The 27,033-nt window shown below is 40.1% G+C and overlaps 2 protein-coding genes across 51 annotated transcripts in view; one reads left to right on the top strand and one right to left on the bottom strand.

The window, feature by feature from the left end:
* Positions 1-18,542, bottom strand: part of GRM3 (glutamate metabotropic receptor 3) — a 246,328-nt gene extending 227,786 nt beyond the window's left edge. The window contains exon 1 of the mRNA XM_086397193.1: positions 17,532-18,542. The gene's annotated coding sequence lies outside the window, so the exon portion shown is untranslated. The remainder of the gene's footprint in view (positions 1-17,531) is intronic.
* LOC147374462 (uncharacterized) overlaps positions 1-27,033 on the top strand; it is a 441,112-nt gene that overhangs the window by 98,700 nt on the left and 315,379 nt on the right. The gene's annotated exons all lie outside the window — the stretch shown is intronic.

Raw genomic sequence — 27,033 nt, 5'->3', positions numbered from 1 at the left:
TCTTCTCCTAGGATACCAGGAAAAACAAAGTTCAGCTAAACTGCACAATTAATTCACGATCACTTCTGAATAGAGAGAAAAGGTTGCTTTAAGCTGATCTGTTCTCCTCCTAGGGATTTAAGGTCAGTTGCAAGAAGCAGAATTACTATTCTTTCAAAGTTGTCTCTCTTGATTTGTATTCCTATAATTATCTCCTTAGGACCTCTTCCTCTTTAACTTGTAAACTCAGCTTAATAAATCAATTCAAAGATTAGATAGATGTAAAGATATCTATTCTGAGAGCTGGATGACAGAGAAAGGCATAAAGCAGGACAATTTCCTCTTCCTGACCACTGGTTTCACTGTGTACCAGTTATGTCTGTTATACACAAAATAATCAGAGATCTTTTCTTTCTCCAGAAAATAATGGAAGTGATTTTGTTTTTCTTTTTCTTTACATTGTCTCTTGGTAATAAATAGATTAAAAGCACTGTCACTTTGCCTTTTCAAATAGTGGCAAATTCTAGAATTGAAAAGACTGAATTATTTGTAAAGATAGAAAGTTTTAGAAGTGATTATTTTAGTTTTAGCTGAGTCTCAAGCTACTGGAAGTAGAAAGCTTTAGGTGAAAACAGTAAACATAAATATATTCTGATAATAATATTAGTAAATTGGGCCAATGTCTGACTATATTACTGATTTTTAAAAAATTTATTTATTTTAATTGGGGGCTGATTACTTTACAATATTGTAGTGGGTTTTGCCATACATTGACATGAATCAGCCATGGGTGTACATGTGTTCCCCATCCTGACCCTCCCTCCCACCTCCCTCCCCATCCCATCCCTCGGGGTCATCCCAGTGCACCAGCCCTGAGCACCCTGTCTCGTGCATCGAACCTGGACTGATGATCTATTTCACATATGGTAATATACATGTTTCAATGCTATTCTCTCAAATCATCCCACCCTCGCCTTCTCCCACAGAGTCCAAAACTCTGTTCTTTACACCTGTGTCTCTTTTGCTGTTTCGCATATAGGGTCATTGTTACCATCTTTCTGAATTCTGTATATATGTGTTAATATACTGTATTGGTGTTTTTCTTTCTGATTTACTTCAGTCTGTATAATACCCTCCAGTTTCACCCACCTTATTAGAACTGATTCAAATGCATTCTCCTTAATAGCTGAGTAACATTCTATTGTGTATATTTCTGATTTTTATTGTCCATTGAGAGCTCAGAATGTCACCAGGTTTTGTATTATTTTTCAAATCAAGGAATATAAGATGGTTATTGCAAATGTTTCTTGCATATTATACATTTTAGTTTGGGGATGATTTTGTGAGAGAAGCAGTATAGTCAGCTGGTCAAATTCATGAACTGGGTCCAAATCCTAGCTATACTCTTACTATGTAAACTTTTGTTAGTGTTTTGGGTTCCCCCTCTGGAAAATGGGAATAATAACAGTACCTATCTCAGGTGGCTAGTGTGAGGATTAAATGAGTTAATATAACTAAAGCAAATAAGCAGTACCTAGCATACAGTGAGTACTCAATAAAAGTCATTGTTATTCACAGTATCCCTCTAATTCTCCTAAAAATACCATATAGAATATGTGTGTGAGCCTCATTTGTTTTATTGTAGGAAAGTATTGTGACAGAAATTGCATTAAATGGAACACCTTGAGGTGTTACTCACTTGAGCTGGTAGGAATTAGTATTACCAGATAAGATTTCTGCATCCTCTTTTATGAAAATGTCTGAAATGTATTTCCATTTATGAGAATTCTGGGGAAGAGGAAATCTGCCTGGAAGGTGACCTTCTTGGGAAAAATCTCTTCTTATGGTTATTTTTCTCTGTCTCCTTGTTACTTAGATCTCCCTGTTTAAGATGAAGAGAAATGCTTGCAAAATGAAGACAGTTTGAGGAATAGGGAAACATATCACTAGCATTGTTGTTAATTATCTTGCTACTTATTTTTTTAATTGAAATATAGTTGACTTACAGTATTGTGTTAATTTCTACTATACAGCACAGTGACTCGGTTATACATATATGCACACACACATATATATATACATACACACACACACATTCTTTTTTATATTCTTTTCCATTTTGATTTATCCCAGGACATTAAATATCGTTACCACAGAGTCGGACACGACTGAAGTGACTTAGCAGCAGCAGTGCTATACAGTAGGACCTTGATGTCCATTCATTCTATATATAATAGTTCACATCTACCAACCCCAAACTCCCAGTCCATCCCTTCAATGATTTTCCTATTTAAACAGCAATTAAAATATAAATTTATAAATAGGACCCACTGATGTTTTGAGTGTAGTAGGATACTCATTTCAACTTGGGATGCTGAATTCCATCCTCTTTATTGAAAAAGTTTACTTGTAGGAACTATATGACTAAAAGGAATTTTAAAGATCAATACTTGAGTTTTAAAATGAGGAAAATGAGTCCCAGAATGATTTAATTAAACCTTTACTCCATTGATTGAATAAGAATTTATTGATCGTCTTCTATGTGCGATTTGCTCTGCTGGGTAACGGAGACCCAGCTGTGAATAAGCAGGCGTGGTCTCTGTCTTATTAGCACTTACAGACTCCAGTGGGGAAATAGACAATTATCATAAAGAATGATAAAGAGAAGTACAGGGAGTTTGAGGTGTGCATAGCATCAAGAACTATAGACTGTCAGAAGTGGTCTAGAATTCTAATGAAGCCCTGAAAATTCAAATTGAGTGTGCCCGGGTTCTGGGAAGTTGCTCAGCTATGAGAAGGCCTGGGAAGAGAGAAAGGGGAAGGCATTCAAGCTGTTCAGTTTGATTGGAAGAAGAGGTGTGAGTTGAGAGGGATGGAACATAAAGCTGGAAACATAAATCTGGAAAATGCAGATTATAGTGGGCCAGGTAAAGCAAGTTTGATTATCCCGAAAGCAGTGGAGAATCTTTGGAGAGTTTTAAGCAAAGGGATGGAGAAGGAAATAGCAACCCACTCCAGTGTTCTTGCCTGGAGAACCCCAGGGACGGGGGAGCCTTGTGGGCTGCCGTCTCTGGGGTCGCACAGAGTCAGACATGACTGAAGTGACTAAGCAGCAGCAGCAAGCAAAGGGAAACATGCTCAGATTTGTGTTAAGATCATTCTGGCTCTAGCCTGTGGATGGATGTAGAAGACATAAGTCAAGGTGGTTGATGAGAGTCCATGGTGGTTTAACCTATGGGTGGATAAATACTATCAGATCATAATCATGTGGAAAATACTGATTTCATTTCTAAGTCTTGTTTTTAAATAGCACCTGGAATATTACATTTTCTTTCCACTCAAGTTCCTAAAAAATAGCCTTTTAACTCTTCCCCGATTTCCCTTTATTAAATCCAGGATTTGATACTGCATGACCCTTCCTATTATAGAAGGAGGAAGACAATTAGCTTAATTGTGTTGGCTGGTGTTTTTCATCCAACAGCTATTTCTTACCTACCAGGCACTGTCATCTCTGTGTCTGTTCGATTCATTCTGTTTTCTATTCCCATTGCCGCTGCCCTAGTTTAGGCCATCATTACCTCTCACCCGAATGGCTGCCATACGAGCCCGCTCATCTCCCTGACTCCCAAACCTTTATTTCCTCATAGTTGTCTTCACATTGTGCTTGAGGATCCCCCTGCTCATATGCTTTCAGAGGTGTCCCTTGGCCTACAGGAGATGTGTGGGGCTTCCCAGGTGGTGCTAGTGGTAAAGAGCCCGCCTGCCAATGCAGGACACATAAAGAGATGAGGGTTTGATTCCTGGGTTGGGAAGATCCCCTGGAGAAGGGAATGGCAACCCTACTATTCTTCTTGCCTGGAGAATGCTATGGACAGAGGAGCCTGGCGGGCTACAGTTCATGGGGTTGCAAAGAGCCTGACAGGACTGAAGTGACTTGGCATGCACTGGAGAGATATTAATCATTGTTCTGTCCACTCACAGAGCTGTACCTCCTCTGAACCACAGACACCCCACCCTTCAGCTTAGCCAGCTCACACGCTGCTCCCTCAGGAGCTTCCCCACACCGTCTCTCTACCCCTGCATCAGTCTAGAATGACTCTCTCCACTTTCTGAAATTTTAACCATTGTTTAAGGTCCAGAACAGAAGCAACTTTTTAAATATGATACTTTCTGCATTCATGCCAGCCACAAGTATTATTGCTCACTCTAGGGCCTCACAGTTGAACTCCTGAATTTTCCTGCTACTATAGTCACATATTGGAGAAGGCAATGGCACCCCACTCCAGTACTCTTGCCTGAAAAATCCCATGGGCGGAGGAGCCTGGTAGGCTGCAGTCCATGGGGTCGCTAAGAGTCGGACACGACTGATCGACTTCACTTTCACTTTTCACTTTCATGCATTGGAGACGGAAATGGCAACCCACACCAGTGTTCTTGCCTGGAGAATCCCAGGGACGGGGAAGCCTTGTGGGCTGCCGTCTATGGGGTCACACAGAGTCGGATACGACTAAAGTGACTTAGCAGCATAGTCACATATGGACATATCCTATCTCTCCTGTGAGATGATAAATTCTTAGGAAGACATGGTAACTTTTTCTTTTCTGTATTCTCCTCAGTACCTTGTTCAGTGCCTTGAACATAATAGACATTCAGTAAGGACTTATTGAATTCAATTGATATCGCTTTTCATGTGCAAATTAAAAATTTTTTATGGTATTCTTTTGTTTGGGTTCAAAGTGCCTTTAGGAAAATGGTATAATTTATGGGTTGAAAGTAATCCTTTTAATAGTAATCCTTATATCTTAAGGTATGAGATATGAAGAGAAATTAATGTTAATATTTCAATGTGGAAGATAGCCATTGAGTAAATGTAAAACTTGAAGTAGGATTCCTTCATTTATTAAATATGGGTCCCTGATGGCTCAGGTAGTAAAGAATCTGCCTGCAATGCAGGAGACACAGGTTCATTCTCTGGATTGGGACGATCCCCTGGAGAAGAAAATAACAACCCATTCCAGTATTCTTGCCTGGGGAATCCCATGGACAGAGGAGCCTGATGGGCTACAGGCCATGGGGTTGCAAAGAGTCAGACACAACTGAGCAACTAACACCTGCATTTTCAATAATTATTACATGTTCCAGTCATTATTATAAGCTGCTGAAAAAGAGAAGGCCTTAGTCCTTTTGGAGCTAATTCTTGGCAGGGAAACAGGGGTATTCCACATCTTAAATTATTTCATAGACATTGATTTCTGTAAGTCTTTATACAGGTAGCCTCATAAAAACATTTTTCTGGGTTATAAAAACGTTATAATCTTTTCTACTTAGACTGTATTACCAACTCATACATTCCACAAACACATATTTACATAGTCATTTCAACAGGAGAGACATCAAAGGGGGTTCCAGCCCAAGAGAAAAGACAGGAGGGGCAAAAGTGAGAATCTGTGCAGGATGGACTGCTGAAAGAGCAGGAGCTGAGGAGGTGTGCTGAGACAAAGGAAAATTTGTGTCAAGAAATCTGAGGTGAGAGACTCCCAGCAATGGAGAAAGAAGTCTTAACACACACACACATTCTCTCTCTCTTTCTCTCGCCTTAAAAATCTGAGGGCCCAGAGACTAGGAACCTTATTAGGTAAGAACTTATTTCCCATGTCTCCTGACTGTGCCCAACTCTGTCCTTGGAAGACTCAGAACTTGTGCTGGTAAGAGGGACAAGAAAGGGTGGAATAGAACCTTAGAAACGGTGGTGCTTTCTTCCTCAACTTCTGACCCGAAATAGGCTCCTGCTGGGAACAGAGAGGAGATTCAACTCTAAAGTTCAAAGTTTTATTTATTATATTGGTCCAGGCATATTCAGTTTGCAAATGGAGACTGCTTTGCAATTAAAGTGTATTGTTTTATTACATCGGAGTGTAATGCAGCTTATTGAATGCACTTAAGAGGGGCAATGTGAAATAAAAATAAATTTGCCTTCTGATTTTATTCTTTGAACTACTGCTCTCCCTACAGTACAGTTTGTCCTGTTTGCTCAGGACAGAACAATATTTCACTATGCAAAACCCCAGATGATGAGGATCACATGAATATTTTGGAGAAAATTTGCCTTGATAGGAAAGTATCGTTAGTATGAACTTCAATGAGGTGAGATTTGAAATTGGCCTTGAAATTTAGGTTTGTAGAAAGGAAGTTCATTCTAAATATAGTTGGGGCTTAAAAAGATACTCAAAGTTCCTTTTTGTGTGGAAACAAAATCCGGGCAAAGGAGAGGCTTATATTGAGGAAGAAAGGTTGGAAAGACACCTTAGGAATCTGCTTGTTAAAGATCTTGATGGCCAAGCTAGGAAACACAAACTTACTTTTTAAGTAATGGTTTATCTTTAATGCCTTGTAAACGAAGGAATGGAATGGCAAAGTCAGTTATTCATCTGGTAGTAATGTTATCTTTTCCAACTCCTCCCCCCCCTTTTCTTACATCACATCATTATGTTTTCTCCACACACATCAGTTCCCTTCTTTATTGTCTGACTCTCACTATTTAGTGGAAGGTGAATGATAAAAATTCTTAAAAAAAATTTTTTTTTCAGTTGTTGTTCACTGCTATAACATCTCTAGATTAGAGAGTAGGCATATAGTAGGCACTCATTAGATATCTGGAAGTAAATAATACAGGAAGAGGGAGAGATTAGACGAGATAACCTGTGAGAGAAGTTTGAAAGCTAAGTGCTGATAACCTGGGCTAAGGATTTGGCCATAGTAGGAGAGAAAAGAACACAGTTTACACATCTGCTGCTGCTAAGTTGCTTCAGTCGTGTCCGACTCTGTGCAACCCCATAGACGGCAGCCCACCAGGCTCCCCCGTCCCTGGGATTCTCCAGGCAAGAACACTGGAGTGGGGTGCCATTGCCTTCTCTGGGCTAGGGAGGAAGAAATAACAGAGTACCAAACAGAATGGAAATGTCGAAGACTTGAAACCATTTGGGGAAATCATGGTATCCCTTCTAGAATCCGGAAATCTGAGGTAGCAATGGGTGTTTAGCTTTAGCTTGATTGTGTAATGGGAAGAGTCCTGTAGAAGTCATTATCAGGTCGAAACACTGCAACCATCCCAGAGGGCGTAGCTTTCAGAAATTTGACATTTTGTAGGGGGAAATGTTCTATTTTTTATTACTTTTCTTCTCAGGAAGTCTATAAAGTGTGGAAATCAAGTGAACAAAGAGTTGGCCAAGACCCCCTAGGAAGTGAAGCTGGTGGTCCAGCGTAAGCATCCCCCACCCGTTGCTGCCTGCCCCTCCTTCCCCTCCTGCATTTTTCCCATGTGGCTCTGAACGCTGCTCAGGAAACTATCTTTGGCAGTATTTGTGAGGATTGCCAGCTTCAGCTAAGCAACCATTCACTTGAACTGAACTAGAAGCTGAGGGGAGAATGTATAAGAAGTTGCCAAATGAAGTTTTTGTTTTGTTTTATTTCTCTTGCTCTGTGGATCCACAGGGCAAAGGGGAGGACTGGGACAAAACAGTGCTTCCCCACATCCCCTAGCTAACAAGGGTCTAGCTTTAAAGACAATGGGAATTTTACATGTGCAGTTACCAAACTAGAAGCATTTCTATTCTCAGAAATAGAAATAATATTTTCCTCGATGATCTTCTTCAAATACCAGTAACTTACCTTTCTAACATCCCAGTATTGCCATTCTAAAATATGAAATGAAAGATCAAATATGAGAAGTTTTCCTCATAAGAACATCCAGAAAATAGGTATTGTATGTGCTTGCGTATCATAGTGGAATTTACTATAGGTGATAGAAAAAAAAATATTTGCAGTGAAAACAGTATGAGGTTTCCAGAAAATGAATGTATTCAGAGAACTCACAGAGACAGTGCTTTATTAGCTGAACTTAATTAATTGGGCTTCCCAGGTGGCTCAGTGGTAAAGAATTCACTTGGAGACTTGGGTTTGATCCTTGGGTTGGGAAGATCCACTGGAGAAGGAAATGGCAACCCTCTCCAGTATTCTCGCCTAGGGAATCCCATGGCCAGAGGAGCCTGGCAGGCTGCAGTGCACAGGGTTGCAAGAAGTTGAACATGACTGGGCAGCTGAGCATGCAGACACAATTAATTCATTAATTCTCAGGCTCACAGAATTAACAAGTGGCTCAGGACATTTGTTAATATAATTAAAGTGGACTTGCTGTGGGGAATAGTTTTGTACACTGATTCACTGGCTATTCGCTGAGCCTCATTTCTTAAGTCTAATGTTTATGGACTGACTGAATGTCTCTCTCGTCACCCCACCAAATTCATATATTGAAGTTGTAACGCTGATGTGGTGATATTTGGAGATGGGACCTTCTGGAGGTTAGGTTTAGGTGCTGCTGCTGTTGCTGCTAAGTCACTTTGGTCGAGTCCGACTCTGTGCGACCCCATAGATGGCAGCCCACTAGGCTCCCCCGTCCCTGGGATTCTCCAGGCAAGAACACTGGAGTGGGTTGCCATTTCCTTCTCCAATGCATGAAAGTGAAAAGTTTAAAGTGAAATCGCTCAGTCGTGTCCGCTCGGTTTAGGTGAGGTCATGAGAATAGGGGCTCCAGTGTTGGGATTAGTATTTTTGTAAGAGGAAGAAGAGAGACCAGAGCTCACTCTCTTTATTGACCATGTGGGGACACAGTGAGAAGGCGGTTCTTCAGGAAGGGGCTTCTTACCAGGAGCCCAATCTGCTGGCACCTTGATCTTGGACTTCCCAGCCTCCAGAACTGAGAGAAGTCCACATCTGTTGTTTAAGCCATCCAGTCTATGTATTCAAATACATAGTAGCCGGGGCTGACTAAAACAGTAGTGTGTCTCAGACTTGAGTGTGCCTAAGAGTAACTTGGACGCATATTTAATACATGCATTCCCGAATCCCAACCTAAAGGAAATTAGTCTGGAATGGATCTGTCTCCGTATTCTTCAGTTTAAGTAGACTTCAGAGTGATTCTGGTGTAGGCTCTTCTGGACAGTAATATGATAAATACTATTTATAGCAAGGTAAGTGGCTTGCTCCTTGGAAGAAAAGCTGTGACAAACCTAGACAGTGTATTAAGAAGCAGAGACATCATTTTGCCAACAAAGGTCCATCTATCTAGCCAAAGCTATGGTTTTTTCCAGTAGTCATGTACGGATGTGAGAATTAGACCATAAAGAAGGCTGAGCACTGAAGAATTGATGCTTTCAAATGGTGGTGCTGAGGAAGACTCTTGAGAGTCCCTTGGACTCTGCAAGGAGATCAAACCAGTCAATTCTAAAGGAAATCAACCCTAAATATTCATTGCAAGGACTGATGCTGAAGCTCAAATCCTTTGGCCACTTGATGCCAAGAGCCAACTCACTGGAAAAGACCCTGATGCTGGGAAAGATTGAGGGCAGGAGAAGAGGGTGACAGGATGAAATAGTTGGATGGCATCACTGACTCAATGGACATGAGCTTGAGCAGACTCCGAGAGGCAGTGGAGGACAGGGAAACTTGCCATGCTGCTGTCTCTGGGGTCACAAAGAATCAGACATGACTTAGCAACCAAACAACAAAGTGAGTGATTATTGTTTGTGGTCTGAGTGTGTGCGTAGGAAGGGAAGGGTGAGGGGAACTGCTCAGTGTCTGCCCCTCAGGGTTCCTTCTGTCCTACTTCATATATCTCAACCTTTTCCCTCCCATGACTATACTTCCAATTACCAGATTCCCTAGCAACATCATAGCAACAGACACACATTTAGAATTTTAGAAGGAAAAAAGTAGGGCAGGGGAACACTCTATAACATCTCAATGGCTTTCCTAGATGGATGTCATTTGTTCAATAACTATAGGAAAGATGGCTTTTCTCTCACATTTCTGCATCACATTTGTTCAGGAAATCATAGCCATTGAAAGGCTCTGCTGCTGCTGCTGCTGCTAAGTCGCGTCAGTCGTGTCCGACTCTGTGTGACCCCATAGACAGCAGCCCACCTGGCTCCCCCGTCCCTGGGATTCTCCAGGCATGAATACTGGAGTGGGTTGCCATTTCCTTCTCCAATGCATAAAAGTAAAAAGTGAAAGTGAAATCTCTCAGTAGTGTCCAACTCTTCGAGACCCCATGGACTGTAGCCCACCAGGCTCTTCCGTCCATGGGATTTTCCAGGCAAGAATACTGGAGTGGGTGGCCATGTCCTTCTCCATCGAAGGGCTCTACTTAGACAAAATTGTATAATAGGTAAAAATTATAATTGTTCTTTCTGCCACTCCCCACCAAACTCGAAGAAGTTAGCTTTTCTGAAAAAGATGAACCTTTAAATCCAATGTGTTGGAAAGTTGGTGAACTACATGGACCTAAACATATATGGTCTTTCATATTTCTTGCATGAAATATTATTTCCTAGGTAAAATTCAGACACTGTTAGGAACTAAGGGAGAGGTCCTTTTGGAGGGAGTTGGGGATTTAACATTCTTTTAAACATCTTTCTCAAGGGTAGCTCTTGAGCAAAGTCTGTGGAGGATCTAAGTCCCATGTTTTGACTCCTTAATTCTGAAGTGAGGTATGGTCTGGCCACCAGTATATCTGGACTTGACAGAAATCACTGGGATTAATGCATCAGCTTGTAGAAGGTCTTTGCTTTTTTAAGGAAAAATAAGATGCTTCAAAATAGAAACTGCTAATTATATTCTCCAGATCTCATTTTCTCCTTGAGACAGATACAAATTCCAACTGTTTCTGACCCTAGAGTGTCATCTCCCAAATTGGCACGTACTTCGACATATTTTGTGAAAGCAGTTTCCATTATGTTATATTCACCAACACATGGTACGTTGAAACTGTTAAGCAAAATACAAAATATTACTAATAATCTATCTGCTATGTATTATTAACATTCAAAAGAAACAGCCTCCACCAGATGGGGAGACAGATCTGTGATACCCATTCGTGTTTTTATGTCCATGAAGTAGCACAAATCACAAATCAGAGTAAGACTTTCAAGTAAAGACTCCTATTTCAGCTCTTTGGTTGTCTGAAATGAACTATTAATTCATGTGACAAGACAGCAGGTTTCCTGCCTGTGGGGAAGTACCCAGGTCAGAGACCCGTGAGGTCTGTGGGTCTTTCCAGAGCCGCCCTACTGAGCCTTTGGAATCACCAGCAGGTCACTTTGCCTCTCTTGCTCTTAGTGTGTTTAAAATCTGGAAACTTCGAATCCATCATTTTTCAAGTTGTTCTTTATATTAGGAATAAATGCCCAAAGGTGTGAAATGCTCAGAGTTTCTTACATAAAGATGAATGACTGCTTCAGCTGGGTGAAGAAATTTCAAACTTGTACTAGTCTACAAACCATTTTTACCAGCTCTTTTATTTGGTAGGAAGTAGTTTGGTTGTAAAGAGAAATATAATTATTTTAGCCTTAACAAGCAAAACTGCTTTTCATCTCCTTGCTGGCTGTTTGTGAGACTATATTCTTGCTACCTGGATTAAGTTTTACAGATAGCAATATTCGCTGAGGGCTTCCCTGGTGGCTCAGAGGTTAAAGCATCTGCCTGGAATGTGGGAGACCTGGGTTCGAAATGTTCGCTGAAATCAGGCTCCAGGGAAACATAGTTCTGTCACATTTTCATATCTAAATGTTTATTTCTCAGTTTGTTAACAAACCTATCATCTTCACAGAATTTTCTGATTCTCATTTTCCCCCTTAGTTCTTTTAATTATTTGTAAATAATTTTTTAGTTTATTTCTTCCGTTTGCATTTCTTTGCCCCTCAGAAGAGATTGTGTCTCTCTCAGGGTGAAGAGAGATGGAGCTTGTCAAATTCTGTTCTGGCTCCATTTCTTTCACCATTGGTCTCTCTCTGTCTCTCTTTTTTAACCAAAGCCCCTCTACTTGGGGCTCAGAAAATATTTGATGCATGAAATGAAATCCCCCCACAGAAACATAAACTTGGGAGGCAGTGTAGCATAGTAGCAAACAGAATGGGACTTGGGACAAGGAAGTGAGTTTTGAATTCTAGTGCTTATCTTGTTAACTATCTGAACTGTGGACAATTTACCTCTGGGCACCTCTTTCTTCTTCTACTAACTGGGGATTACAGTACCGACCTCATAGGGTTCTTGTGAGTATTAAATTAGGAAATGCAGTGGTTTAGCAGAGTTTTCAGAACATGGCCATGGGTCAGTAATTATCTGTTATTATGACATTATGATGGCAACCCACTCCAGTATTCTTGCCTGGAGAATCCCATGGATGGAGGAGCCTGGTAGACTATAGTCCATGGGGTTGCAAAGAGTCAGACATGACTGAGCAACTTCACTTCACTTCATGACATTATGATAGTTTTTTCACCTTAAAGCATCTGACACAGTGTCTCCACAGAGTGCTGGAATATCTATATATGGAATTTTTAAGTCTAAATACATCTTTTCAATGATGGAATAGACTTTTTTGTTCAGTTGATAATTCTGGTAACCTCTTCTCTACTCAAGAGTTTCAAATTTTATTTTTGGAATACTTTCAACTTTACATGTTTCTGAGATTTAGTGTGTGTATTAACATTTTTTATGTCCTCATTTGTATGTCCTGAATCTTGTTTGGCATATACAGGTGCTTAATAATATTTACTCATTGATTGCTTCCCTGTTAGCCACCTTTTATTTAACCTCTTTTTAGGGTAATCTGGCCAAAACTGTCAGAACTACTCCCATGCTACATATATATAAGTTGTAATATTTTTTCAAGCTATGTGTCTAGTGTCAAGGTTTTGAAATTTTCTCTCTGGTGGATACCTATACTCTTCCAATTGAATTTACTCAAATGTTGTGTGTTTGTGTATGTGGAGAGGCTGTGGCAAAGGCAATATTGTGCAAAGGCAATGATAGTGAAGTAAATTCTAATAAGGAATAAACATGTGAGCTTTCTGCGGAGGTACTTCTCTTTATATATGATTTTATTTCCAAACATGATATTTTAGTCTCTGCTTATATAGATTCTATCTTAATGTTTTCAAGATCTTTTCTTGTGTTCTGTTCCTAAAAGTTCAGTGTACAGTTTCCAGCTCAGTAGAAAGATTACTCATTTGGTGAGGACCTATTACATTCTGTGTAGACTCAAGACTTCTTAGAATGGCTCTGTCCCAAGGAGAAGTCACAAGTATATTAATGGCCTACTTTGCCTGTACCAAGAGAATTGATTCCCCTTTGTTTCTAAGGAAAATCATTTTGAGGGTACTCACCACGATGTGATGAATGGCACTATAAAAACACTTTGGGGCTTTAGAAGGGAGAATACTGGCTTAAAAGTTATTTATTCCTTGCAGTCTAATTTTACTCCTCTAAAGCTATATTCAGTTTTGGAATGTCACTTCTCTGTTCTGTTTCCTTAACAATCCATACGAATGTTTCTACCTCCAATGTTAATGCTCACCACGCAGTAAAGAAGACAGCACTAAATTGTGTTTCGAGTTGCTGATTTACCTTACTCTTTGTTGTATATTTTGCCAAATATAACCTAGAAATTTATTTCTTGAGTTCTGTCATTTATTCCTCCACTGTCTGGTAGAAGTGGCTTTTCGATGCTTGGGACTTGAAGAAACATTTGAGTGGGATGGCAAGTCTACCAAGATATTTGCTCAAGACTCTTAAAGAATCCTACACAAGGATGTCTTGGAACCAGATTTTTAAGTGAACAAAGTGAAAACCTGTTTCTCTCGTGGTTATTGTAGGCTTTTCTATTTTTAAAGTAACCTTCACATATGGTACCTCCCTATAAATCTAAATAGACTCCATATTGATATATGCATGATTTGAGCTTACTCTTCATGATACAGGAAAGTGATGAACTCAAGCTGAATTTTGTTGGCTTTTCAGATTGTTTTAGTATGAAAGGGCTACCGTGTTCTAAAAGAATTGCTGGATCATGTTAATGTACGCATTCATTAATAAGTATATACACTATTACATTCCTAGCACACTCTATTAATTATGGAAATAATTTTCATTTCAGTAGTGGAATTTACATGACAACAGCTTCTGGGACTCAATGGAGCATCAGACCAGTATGTCACAGAACTCCCTGGTAGTGTGGGCGTTGACAGGGTTCTGTTGACACCAAATTTGCAATGAAAATGTCTCATAAATGTGCATCCACATAGCACATTACTTAGAAGGGATCAGCTTCATATTCACATAGGTCATGAATGTCAAAGATGAAAAATTTCTCCACACTTGCATTGCTAAAATAAATTATTGAGAATATACAGTCACACACATACACATGAATGACCTGAAAGATGTGTCATAAATATTTAGAAAAGATGTCCAGATATAAAACTGCGACCTTTGTGTTCTCTCCTGTAACTTTATAAAGCTTTTGTATTTTACAAATCCTGTATAAAGGTTGGAAAGAGTGTAAATCAGATAAGAGAATGAACTGGTCCAGAGGGATTATAATAGGGAATAAATTACAAGATCAAATGGGACCAAGGGAAAATTAGACTGAATATCACAACAAAAGTTTTTGATAGGGAGAACTATTAAACTGTAAAAGAATCTTTCAAAGATAATAGAGGTCATTACTTGAGCCATTTAAAATCGGACTGGACTGAAGTACTCTAAAACATAATGTGCTGTAGAGACCAAGACTATATTAGATGAAGAAGGAGGGGGATGACCTAACAGTTTCTGCCTTCTCCATTATGAATATGATTGTACTCATTTTATGTGTTCAGTCTTGGTGGATAATCTTCTACAATTTTATGCTACTTCTTGGGAGCAATTTCAACAAATTCATGTAATGCAGAATTGGTTGCATTTAGCAGAATCTCAGAAAAGATGAAAATGCACACTAAGCTCAGTGTAAAATAGCAAAGTGAGACAACTATGAGTAAACATTGCTACTTTTGAGAGGAGTAAACCCTGGAGGAAAAAAAAGAAAACCTTACTTTGGAACTCTGGCCATATTCCAAAGTGCATGAATGCACACTGTCCTGGCTTTCAGTGGAGGTTAGGTATTAATTTTCTTTTGTTTAATGGTATCTTGGGAACTTGTCGAGTGTAGGATAACCAATTGAAACATTTTATCCCCAAGATAATGGGCTATATTTTGGCAGGAGGTAACTACAACCCTGGAGAAAAAAAAAATCATGTACCATTTTGTAACTGGATGAAAAAGAGAAAATGGTTTAACTTGATAAAAAGAATTTGACATAAAACAAGAAAGAGAAAAAGGTACCTGGGGAAGTTGTAAAAAAAAAAAATGTGATTGCTGGGAATCTTTCAAACTAAGACTGCCCTTGCTCTTCTGTGGTTCTAGATGGTCACTTGTCATGAAGTAGAGAAGTAAGATAGGTGGCCTTCTGACAATTATCCTAGTTCTTTCACTCAATAAAAGTATTAATTTAAATTTAATAAAAATAAAGATTACTGCTCTTTATTCCATCTGAGCATTTACTCAACTTATCAATTTTAATTGCAGTGAGTAAAATCAGAGTGGGGCTCATTTAAATGTTTGGTAATTGTGGGGAAAAGTCATTGACTTACCCTCTTTTCAGGTGTACAGTACAACTTTTAAAAAAGACAATAGGATGTATTTTCATTATGTATAATGTTTTCTGTTTATGTAGCCTTCCATCTCTTTTCTCAATGTATTGATTATAGATATTTCTGAAGTCTAAAAAATGCCATTAATTAAATAGGTGACTTTCTCTCCCTGTCTCCAAATATAATTTATTGCTTGCATTGGCATAGTTTTCTACAAGCTGAATTTCACATTTCATTGGTATGAATCTAGCTCATAGAACAGGAGGCTTTATAGTTTTCTTTTTTGGAGGGGAGGGGTTATCAGTTTTAAAAGGTATTCTTACCATTTATCATTCTTTTTAGCCCAATGAATGTAGATACTCTGAAATTTTCATTCTGTTATTTGTGATAATATAAATTTCAAGACTTCTCCTGTTCCCATCCTGAGCATCTGAGTTACTCTGAACAGCAATCAAGTCTTAGGGCATGTCTATACAAAATACCCATGCACTCCTCCTGCTTGGTCAGCACTTGAAAGGGTGGACACATAAAGCCTACAGGTGTGAGAAATCTTTGTAAATACCAGACATTGCCATGATGTAAGGGAATAGATCACTTTATTGAAGTCTGATATTATAACACTTCACAAATCTATTCAAATTCTATTGGGTTGCTTTGAGGAAAAATGTGCATAGTACTATAGAACCATTAACTAATAGAGTATCCTAAACATCTTTGGTAGGAAGTGTGTAATCCACCAGAGTTTAGGGTCTGTTTTTTGTCATGCCAAGATTACATATGTTTCCACGAACAATTAGAGTCTAAGTAACAGTCTTAAAATACGTATTCAGATAAACCAAAGCAGACCTAAATTTGAGTAAATGAACAATATTTCTGTACTAATCAATGCTTTTTTCTTCCAAAGAAACACAACATAGCTCTAATAAATAGTTCTAGTTCTAAAATCATGTAGCACAGATAAATTTAAGCAGAGAAATTTAAAAGTAACAAACTACTGCTGAGATCCTTAACTCACAGAAACCTCAACTTCGAATATACTGATATGTAACTATGTTTCTGTATATGTCAAACATAGCACTATTCAAATAGCAGTATAAATAATTTTACTAGCAAATTAGCTGAGCACTTGAGTGCAGATTATTAGAAGTATATAGTTCTATTGTTATTAAAATTTACAATGCTTTAAAATACTTAAAAGGCAGGGGCATGTCCCCTTAAGATATCTACCTGAGAGTGCTACACCTCTGGGAATCCTCTACACTTGCTAATCCAGGGAAGGAACTAGAAGGAAATCTAAATGAAATCCTTAAGAAACGAGCTTATTGGGTATATTACCTAGTCTATTTCTGGATCCCGCCCTCTCTGAGTTATCTCACTGTCAGATAAGAAAATGGAACAGGATTGACGAAGAGATATGCTCCCAGTCTGGCTCTTTGATTTTGCGCTCAAGCCAAAGGGAGCGGAGGGCATGAGTTAAGCATCCTTGACAGGCGTGCTTGTGGGAGAGCCAACCTCTGGCAGCACAGCGTCTCCCAGCTGCGACGCGGACCAGCTCCGCTGACCGCTGCCCACCTCGCCTGGCAACCTCCACACCCACATGAAACCGCCTGTGTGGCAGCCAGTCACCGCACGTTTTCCTGTGCACAAAACTGGGGGAACCCCCCCGATAGAAACGTATCCCGGAGCCGAGAGCAGAGCTGGAGGTGGTTGGCTGGTGAGACTGGTCTCTCTGGGGGTCTGCGAGCGCTCGTCAGTCCCTCCACCTCTCCAACCCTGGGCACCCGATATGTACCCCCAAATCTGCCTCCCTCCCAGAGTCATAGATGAGCGCGTACACACACAAACTCTCATTCACGCACACCCACCTTGCTGCTGCCCCCCACCCTCCCCACCCCTGCCAGAAAGGTAGAGACTGGTCCGGGCTCTGCCTCAACTTTACGGGCTGTGCCTGCCCCACGCGGCACCCGAGCCTCCGCGCCTTCGCTGGGCGCCCTCCAGAGGGACACGTCCTCCTCGGGGCCCCTTACCTCTCACCGACAACTCCCGGCAGGGACTGGAGCGGACCGCGGTGGCAGCAGTGGCGGCCGAGCCTGCACCCGGGCTCTGGCTCATGGTTGGTCTTCCTCATCCGACACAAAAGAGGTAGCTTGCCGGCTTTGTCCTTTCCCAATCCAAGGGAGAACTTATTTTGCCCCCGAAATGGCCAACTTGTACGCGCTGCTTCCTGTCACAGTGCCCCCTGCCCCCGCCCCCTCCAGGCTGCGTGCTGGACCACTGCCCGGTGGCAGAGCATCCAGGCTTCCGAGTCAGTGGGGAGTGGGAAAAGGGAGGGTGGGAGGAGAAGAGAGGGAGGAGGTTGGGAAAAGGGGAGGGGGTGCAGTGGTCTTCCAAGGAGGGGAGGGGAGCAGTTCTCTGCCGAGTGCCTGTCCTTCTCCTTAGGGGCAAACCCACTTCCCAGCTAGGTAGCAACTTTCCTTCACCTTGGCCGGGCTGAAACCTTCGTATCTAATTGGGACTCTCTTGGCAGAGGCACGGACAGTTCTGGCATCCTCTCCTTCTCCTTTTCTTTTGCTCCTTTCTTACCCTCTCGTTTCCCCTTTCCCTCTTCGTCCCCCTTTCTCCCTCCCTTAACAGGGGTGTATCTGCAGAGTCTTCAGTGAGCCAGGGTACCCAGAGGGGAGGATTATTATACAGAAAGCCAGGGTGATTTTGCTGGTGGCTTTACCTCTCTGTTTAAAATCCTGAAGCAGTGCCTGCAAAGGTTGGTAAATTTCGGAGGGGTCGGGTGGAGAGGAATGGGGGCAGCAGGGAGGTCGGAGGCTCTAACTTTGAAGCTCTGCTCGAGCTCGTGGCCTGCGGGAGAACCGGGACTGTCAGCCCTGGAAGAACTCTCCTGTGGTCCCAGTGCAACCGGAGGACCGCATGCTGGAGGAGACAGAGAGGGAGCGAGCTTGGGAGGCCGATGTGCAGCTCTGCCCCACACGCCGCTCAACTGCACATTGAGAGCCCCTGGAGAGGGCTTGTGCAGAACAATCTCTGGGTCAGACGGGAGGGGGACGCTCCTGTTTCCTAGCAACCCTCATCAATCTTCTCGGGATAGCTCCCTCTGAAGGAATTCGATTGGACAGCCCCTGGAGGGAAACCACGCCCCTTCAAAAAATGCTGGGCTGCTGCTTTTTCGCATTCTCCCAAATTTCTTGGGTGGAATAAGATTAGAGGGGAGTGCTGTATAATCTCCCTTCTTATCATCAGATGTTTCTACACCGCCTGCTGGCAGCGACCCTCCCTCCCCCACATTAGTTCTTTTCTAGTCCTACTTGTGGTTAGCAGACACAATGATTTTTACAGAACCTCTTCTTTCTTCTTAAAATTAAATAAATAACCTAAAATCGGTGACGTAGGCACAAAAGAGAAAATGCACACGGAAATAGCTGTAATAGACTCCGAGCTGCAAATAAAATCCTAAACGTGAAATTCCAGGCCTCTTTCTGTGTATAATTTCAAAATGAAAATTCACTGTCAATAATTTCCCCACCCTAATATACTAACTTTGTGTTAACCAGGGCCTGAGTTACCTGTATCCAGAGACCATTAAACTTAATGCTTTAATGCTACATTTATTCTTTAATATTTAATGTTAACTTGTTAAACAACTGCCTGCTTTTGTAAGCCAGCCAGAACATTTAGACTACAGAAACAATTTACCACTGATTCTTTTAGAGAGCCAAGGATATTTTAAAAATACTTGTATATTCCATTGTGAATGTCATTAAAACTAGAAACTTGAATATACTAAAAATTAAAATGTTATTTAATAGTGAATCTGTAAAAATGCTCGAAGTTCCCCTTCCAATACCATTCTTTCTGGACTGCAATAGGAGTGCCCAAATAGGAGAAGAATCACTCTTCCTTTGTACCGCATTGCTATTATCTCGCCACAAACACATTTGACTTTCATAAGAGAGAATTTTCACAATGTCTTTCCAATAGACGACTGTACATCAAGGAACAGTGACACAACAATGGAGAAGATAAAGTTGTATATACTGCAAGGTCTTCAGATACCCACAGAGCCACGTTGGCAGTTTTTTTTTTTTTTTCCTTCTTCAGACTGTTTCAGAAGATATCTTTTTGCTTTTCTAAGAGTTTATCAGAGTCAGCTGAAATTGAACAAAGAGATGTGATTTTTAAAATTTCATTGAAAAAGTAGCTATGTTTGCACAAAGAAAGCCCTGATGTATATACTGAACTGCATTACCATATCCTGTATGTAGCCTGTTTAACATACTAAGATTTGTGATGTGTAGAGGCTGAAATACTGAAGCAAATTATCAATCTGTTACCAGATCTGCTGTTATGGGACACTTTCCCTTTTTCCTCTCCCACACACACACAAAGGATTGATGAATGTAAGGGCTTTTCAGCCTGGTAGAAGCATGCTCCCTGAATTCAAATCTGTAATTGCCATCGTTTCCTAGTTTTGTGACCTTGGGCAAGTCTTTTAATCTCACAGTATCTGGGTTTCATCATCTGTAAAATGTGGATAATAATTTCTCATCCCTCAGAATTATTTTGGGGATTAGCAAGTACCATATTAGCTGTGTGCAACTAATTACTAGTTACCACTATTGGTCTCCAGTTTATAGTTTTATTTAACTTAATGGTAACTTAATTGTTGTGCCAAGCATAATATTTACTTGAAGGCAGTTAGTCTTATACTTTAATTCTTCCTTTTTAATTTAACTTAAATTTATCATTTGGAACATAGCTTTAATTTTTAATATTTATTTGGTGTGTGTGTGTATGTGCATATGTATGTGTATCTTTCCAAGTTCCTTTTAAAAGCTTCAAGGGATAGAAATGAAGTACAGTTTCTAGCTAAGTGGCAGACCAATTGGAAATGAAATCTCTCCCTTTCCCCATCCTCCCCTACATATTCTAGCTGGGTTCCAACTCTAAACAATTCTAGTCCCCTGTTTTAAGTACCTTAGTATAGTATGTTTATGCCCTGTATAAAATTTGTTCAATTCACATATGTGTTTGGATATCTAGACCACTCTTTCTAGTTTATATTTTTATTAATTCATTTTTTACTAATTCATCTATATTTATTTGAATGATTAATCGTGATATTCCTTCTTAAGTTGTTTTACAGCCAGTGTTCCAACTTTTGGTAAAATGCCTGTTGGATGTGGTCCATAAAGCATACCACCCTTCATTCATAAAGAACATTGAGATTTGATGTGTTGCCATTGTTAATTACAAATGAAAATGCCTTCCATGTTCCCATTCTGATCCAGAGTTGACTCTCATTAACGTTCTTTTTGATGTGAATGTCCATTGATTGGGTCACTCCAGAGATCAGTTTCTTTGCTGGCTTCTCCTTCCAGTCAGCAGTGTGCAGTTATTTTGATTCAAACATGGGGTGTCCAGTTTGTCTGGAACAGTGCTGGCTCACACCTGCCAGGTTAGTGAATTCACATTGCTTACTTTGTTTCTGGAAAGTGTGGGTGGGGTTTGGGCATTGAATTATGTGAACCCTCCAATCATCTGGCCAGTATCTCCTGTATCAGTCTGCCCTCACTCATCTGCCATGTGACTGTTAAATTCCCCTCTGTAACTCTTTTTCCAGAACAGGAGTGACCAGTTCTAGAGGACTAACACACACATCTCTGTAAATACATAATGCACATATTTAAAATATTAAAGTTTATATCTAATTTTCTTAGAAATATTCCTTTTTTTCAACTTCTTTCAAAATGTTTCTCCTTGGATCTTTCGTACATTCTAATTTTAATTACTGTTACACAATACAAAAGTTAAAATATTCTAGTCTTAATATTGATTGGAGCTCCAAGGCAAGGGGGTGCCAACTACCCCAGGTGCCAAAGCAGTTTTCAGATGCCCTGTGCTGGGTTTGAATGGAATACCTTTAAGCCATGTGGATTATGAAAGAGTTAAAGTCCAAGAAGCTGAGATAGATAGGAAAACTGGAATTGAGAGAGTTTTGGCAGTGCTCTCAACATGCAGGTAGAGGATGGGGGGCAGTTATGTGCTGTCTCCTCACTTCAACTCTAGTGAGGGGTGCTGCTGCTTCAGAGAAACCATTGCTACATTCCTCTGGAATTAGGGTGATGTAATAGATTTGCTTTTAAATTCATAGCAGAAAAATATAAAATGCAAGAGACTGGGTGCAGATCTGTTTCCCAGAGGGCTGAAATAAAGCTGAACTTGGCAGGTAACTGCACTGCCTCCTATGACAGGTAGAAGGGCTTGCTTTTCTCTCTGTGTGTGTATGTGTGTGCAGGCGGTGGTGAGCACACAGAACAGGAGTGTTTGCCTGGATTCTAACCAGAAGGGCTTGGTGGAGAAACTTTGAATGCCCCTTAGACAGTCCGTGAAGGGCACGGGACTGTGATAGTGTGCTGTGCTGTGCTTCGTTGCTCAGTCGCGTCCAGCTCTTTGTGACCCCATGGACTGTAGCCTGCCAGGCTCCTCTGTCCTTGGGGCTTCTCCAGGCGAAAATACTGGAATGGTTTGCCTTGCTCAGGGATTGAACCCAGGTCTTCTGCATTGCAGGTAGATTCTTTACATTCTGAACCACCAGGGAAGTGTGGCAGTGTGGTTGTGCTCAAAGGTGCCTAGTTGAAGGCTGAAAAAGAACTGCTGACCCGGGGCTTATGTGTGTGCTGTATCAACCTGGTTGGGGGTTGCTTTTTTTGTAATTCATCTGTCTGGATGAGACACCATTTCCTAATTCACATACAACAGGCTAGGTGAAATCTGAAGGTAATGTACAGACAGCCAGGGGCTTGAAGTAGGGTAGTAACTGTTCAGTCATGAAAGCCTCACCAGAAGCAGGTCATACTTTGCAATCAGAAATCCTCCAGATCCAAGGGTCTTCACAGAACTGATTAAAATGAGATTAGAAATGACAGCATTGAGCACCTACTAAACCCAGGAAAAAGCAATGCTAAATGAGAGCAGTTCACACAGGACTTTTCTTATCCTGCCGTGTCTTCCGTCTCTGACCTGTTGGACTCATCTCCTAATTGAGGTGGAGGGAGGTTGAGGATGCAGAACTGGCTGAGCAGAGAGGAGACAGCCTGCTAGCTCCCACTGCAGACTTCCCTGGCTCCTCTCGCTGCTCTTTAAGGCTGGGGGAGGGGAAAAACTTTAACCCAGATGGACATCAGAATTTTGATCATTATATAGAACCTAATTCTATGTGAGTTTAGTGGATTGTTGTTATTGTTGTTTGTCTTTTGGTTCTAAAGTGAAGGAAGCAATTTTTATCTATGAACAATCTTAAAGTCAAGGCACTGGCTTTCAATTACATCCAAAGGGATAGGGAAGAATAAGCTCTATAGGCAAGAAAGGCAAGGGCAGCAGTGAGAAAAGAATACATTTGTTTTTGTGGTGCTTTATGAAACTCACTTTGTAGGCATATAAATGATCTGAGCACTGCTTTGGGTTCTTTTGCATTTTCATCCCTGCCTTTCACAAGGGAAAAAGAAGAGAAATAATTCTTGGATATTTACTATGTGTTTTGCTTTTATCCTTCAAATAGCTTAGTTAATAGCTGAATTGAGGTTCTAAACTTAAATGTTCAAATATTAAAATATCCATCACCCACAAGTAGCTTCTTTGGAATATTTAAATTTTTAGAATAATTGTTAATAAAAATAAATAAGTAACTAAACATAAATATTAATAAAATATTAGATTCTTTGAAAATATTCATCAGAAAAAAATCGAAGTGCTTATTTATTTGTCTTCTCTATAAATTGGAAGTTTTACTGATAGTACTTAAGGAAATGATGAGTATGTGGAGGACAGGGGCTCAGAGAAGTCATTCTTAGTAGACATTTGTTGAATGAATGAATTAACCTTTAAAGATTAAAAGATCATATTGACTTCGATGGTTGAGTAAACCGAGTCCTGGATATAGCATGTATTCCCAAATTTCTATGTAAGAGGAGTTTAGAATTGTTAATCTGGCTTATTGTTAATTTGCTTCACCCTCTTTAAGAGGGGAGTGATGTCATACAATCACTTTTCTGTCTGAAATTCTTAAAACTTACTGACATGTTATAAAGCTTAATAGGCATCTGATCAATAAAAAGATTAAAATGATTGGAAGATCTTTCTAGAGGTTTTGTCTCCATTCTGTATTCATGTCAAGCAAACTGTTTTTAGTTTTGAAGTGAAGTGAAAGTCATTCAGTCATGTCCTACTGTTTGCGGTCCCATGGGCTGTACAGTCCACGGAATTCTCCAGGCCAGAATACTGGGGTGGGTAGCCTTTCTCTTCTCCAGGGGATCTTCCCGACCCAGGTCTCCTGTATTGCAGGCAGATTCTTTCAGGTCTTTTTAAAAATAATTTTTTGGTGGTGATCAGGGATAATGTGGTGATGAAAGTTATGAGATTTATTGGTTAATGAAATGCTTTTGGCATAACTACTGCTCAGAGGAGTTAATTTATACAGATTATGTGTGGTTAGAATCACTGCTTTTACTTTGGACTCATGACTCTGGTCTCTGTAAATGATACAGAGCACAAATGCTAAAGGGGTTCAGAAGAAGGAAAAGTGCGTGAATGGGTTTATCTTTTCACCTGTAAATTTTATCCCAGAGATTTTGGCAAAGGTTTACATTGTATGTTGTTAGATAAAACATATGGTGATATTATTGATTTTGGTCTTTTGTTGATTATTTTCTTCCTGAAAATTCATACCTATTTTTCAATCCCTGGAAGAGATGACATACTGAGTGGGTCATCCCTAAGTCAGCCTTTTGATTCAGAGCAGGATCCAATTAGTTACATGTATATGTATGTTATTGGAGTAGGAAATGGCAACTCACTCCAGTATCTTGCCTGAAAAATGCCATGGACAGAGGAGTCTGGCAGGTCACAGTCCATTGGGTAGCAAAAAGTCAGACACAACTGAGCAACTGATATATACATATGTATGTATGTAATCAAGTAACATTCACTGGAGACTTGCTGTTCACTTGTTCAGTTATGTCTGACTCTTTGCGACCCCATGGACTGCAGCACATCAGGCTTCCCTGTCCTTCATGATCTTCTGGAGTTTGCTCAAATTCATTACCATCAAGTTGATGATGCCATCCAACAATCTTATCCTCTGTCTCCCCCTTCTCCTCTTGCTCTCAATCTTTCCTAGCATAAGGGTCTTTTCCAGTGAGTCAGCTCTTCGGCCACACTATTAAAGCTTCAGCATCAATCCTTTCAATGAATATTCAGGGTTGATTTCCTTTAGGATTGACTGGGAGGTCTCCTTGCTTTCCAAGGGAATCTCAAGAGTCTTCTCCAGCACCACAATTTGAAAACATCAATTTTTCAGTGCTCAGCCTTCTTTATGATCCAACTGTCACATCTGTACTTGACATTGGAGACTATCATGTGCCAAACACTCTGCAAAGTGCCTTGGATACCAAAGATAGAAGGTAGTAGGGACCTTGCCCTTTAAGATTTTAGTTCTGATAATGGCAAACAGAAGTGTCAACAAGTCATTAAAAATATATGATAGAATAGATAAGGAAGGTCCTTTAGGAAGAAGAGTGACCTTATGGAAGTGGCCACTATATACTAATCAAGATAAAAATCCTGACCTCATACCCTTTGAATATAATGACCCATGGCAAGAGCTTATTGTTCTACAAATTTAGCACTTCAAAGCTAAAATTGAAATACATATGTGTGAGAAAGGGAAGCATAGCAGTTAGAAATGTTTTTTGGCAGCAATTAACAGATTGCCTAACAAACAATAGATTAAGCAAATAGAGCGATCCTAGTTTATTTTCTCATTATCAAGACTGTAGAAATAGGCAGTTTTTGTATTGGTTAAGTGGCTCAGTATTGTGAGAGCCAGCATTTCTCTCTATTCCTTCATGTTGCAGTATTGCTGCTCCAGCTCCAGCTCCAGTGATGCTCTGTCACATCACTTATTCAGGAGGCAAGAATAAGCAGGATCAGAAGCATAAGCTGTATTTACCCCGGGTATCTGGGATGCATGATCTTTTTCAAAACCACATAGTAAAGAAAACGAAATAAAAGGAATTCAGATTGGAAAAGAAGAAGTAATATGCTCACTGTTTGCAGACAAAGTATACGATACATAGAAAATGCTAAAGATACTATCAGAAAATTATTACGTCTAATAAGTGAATTTAGTAAAGTTGCAGGATACAAAATCAATACACAGAAATCACTTGCATTCTTATACACTAACAATGAAAATTCAGAAAGAGAAATTAAGGAATAAACCCCATTTACCATTGCAACAAAAGGAATAAAATACCTAGGAATAAACCTATGTAAGAAGACAAAATAGCTGTATAATAAGACACTGCTGAAAGAAATTAAAGATAACATATACAGGCATTTCATGTCCCTGGGTTGGAAGAATCAATATTGTGAAAATGACTATGCTACCACATGCAATCTATAGATTCAAGGTAATCCCTATCAAATTACTAATGGCATTTTTCACAAAACTAGAACAAAATATTTCACAATTTGTATGGAAGCACAAAAGACCCAGAATAGCCAAAGCAATCTTGAGAAAGAAGAATGGAGCTGGAGGTATCAACCTGCCTGACTTCAGACTATACTACAAAACTACAGTCATCAAGACAGTATGGTATTGGTGCAAAAAGAGACATATAGAACAATGGAACACGATAGCCCAGAGATAAACCCACGTACCCATGGGCACCTTGTTTTTGACAGAGGAGGTAAGAATATACAGTGGGGCAAAGATAGTTTCTTCAATAAGTGATGCTGGGAAAACTGGACAGCTACATGTATAAGAATGAAATTAGAACACTTCCTAACACCATACACAAAGATAAACTCAAAATGAATTAAAGACCTAAATGAAAGGCCGGACACTATACAACTCTTAGAGAAAAACATAGGCAGAACACTCTATAACATAAATCACCTCAAGATCCTCTATGACCCACCCCCTAGAGTAATGGAAATAAAAACAAAAATAAACAAATGGGGCCTAATTAAACTTAAAAGCTTTTGTACAGCAAAGAAAACCATAAACAAGGTGAAAAGACAACCCTCAGAGTGGGATAAAATAATAGCAATGAGATAGATGACAAAGGATTAATTTCCAAACTGTACAAGCAGCTCATGCAACTAAATACCAGAAAAACAAACAACCCAGTAAAAATGTGAACAAGCCCTATACAGATATTTCTCCAAAAAAGACATACAGATGGCCAATAAACACATGAAAAGATGTTCAACATTGCTCATTATTCAAGGTGATGGCACCCCACTCCAGTACTCTTGCCTGGAAAATCCCATGGACGGAGGAGCCTGGTAGGCTGCAGTCTTATAAATCAAAACTACAATGAGATATCACCTTACACCAGTCGGAATGGCCATCATCAAAAAATCTACAAATAATAAATTCTGGAGAGGATGTGGAGAAAGGGAATGCTCTTGCACTGTTGGTGGGAATATGAATTGATTCAGCCACTATTGAAG

Source organism: Bos grunniens, chromosome 4 (assembly GCF_055505025.1).
Source record: "Bos grunniens cultivar Pamir isolate PY7600 chromosome 4, Bosgru_T2T1.0, whole genome shotgun sequence".
In the NCBI taxonomy this organism is placed as follows: Eukaryota; Metazoa; Chordata; class Mammalia; order Artiodactyla; family Bovidae; genus Bos; species Bos grunniens.
The sequence above is the reverse complement of the archived record's forward strand: the minus strand, read 5'-3'. Positions and strand labels throughout refer to the sequence as shown.